General features: G+C 69.8%; 1 non-coding gene across 1 annotated transcript; it reads left to right on the forward strand.

Moving 5' to 3' along the window:
* Positions 1-343: 343 nt before the first annotated feature.
* Positions 344-415, forward strand: TRNAT-CGU (transfer RNA threonine (anticodon CGU)). The gene has a single exon. It is a non-coding gene; the product is annotated as a tRNA-Thr (tRNA).
* The last annotated feature ends 214 nt before the right edge of the window (positions 416-629 follow it).

Below are 629 nucleotides of genomic sequence, written 5' to 3' on the forward strand. Positions count from 1 at the left end.
TCTAAGGTCGCGGGGTATCTCTGGCGGAGCTGGGATTCGAACCCCAGGATCTGAGACGCCCGCAAGGTCCGCCCGCTCCCGAGTTCCAGCACCCCTCCTGCCGAGGCCAAGGGGACTCCGGGGACCCTGTCCGGGCACGTGGCGGCCGGGGGACCCCAGGCCGGGCCGGCCACCCAGAGTCCGCGGGGAGCGGCCGGCGCGCCCGCTGGAGCCCCGCCCCGCCGGCGCTGAGGGGGCGGGGCCGCGGGCCGGGAGGGCGCGCTCGCGTTCGTGCTCGTGCCCGCGGGGCGAGCTCAGGGAGCGACGCCAGCATAGAGGCTCGCTGAGCCGCCGTTCCAACGCAGGCGCGGTGGCCAAGTGGTAAGGCGTCGGTCTCGTAAACCGAAGATCACGGGTTCGAACCCCGTCCGTGCCTGGCGTCCGACTTCCCTGGCCAGGGGAGACTTTTTAGGGGTGGGTCCACTTTTCTAGAGTGGCATCAGTAGTCTACGCCTCCTGGATTCCGCATTTAGATCCTCGCCCCTGGGTGCTGACCGGGCCAACTGTTTTCACTCCGTTTGGGTGCAGGCTCTCCTCCCGCCCTCGCAGAAGGTCAAGTCTGGGTGGTCCGGCCTCGGCCCTGCAAAAGG

The sequence above is a fragment of the Ceratotherium simum genome, chromosome 26 (assembly GCF_057802395.1).
Source record: "Ceratotherium simum simum isolate JZ-2026a chromosome 26, ASM5780239v1, whole genome shotgun sequence".
NCBI classification, from domain to species: domain Eukaryota; kingdom Metazoa; phylum Chordata; class Mammalia; order Perissodactyla; family Rhinocerotidae; genus Ceratotherium; species Ceratotherium simum.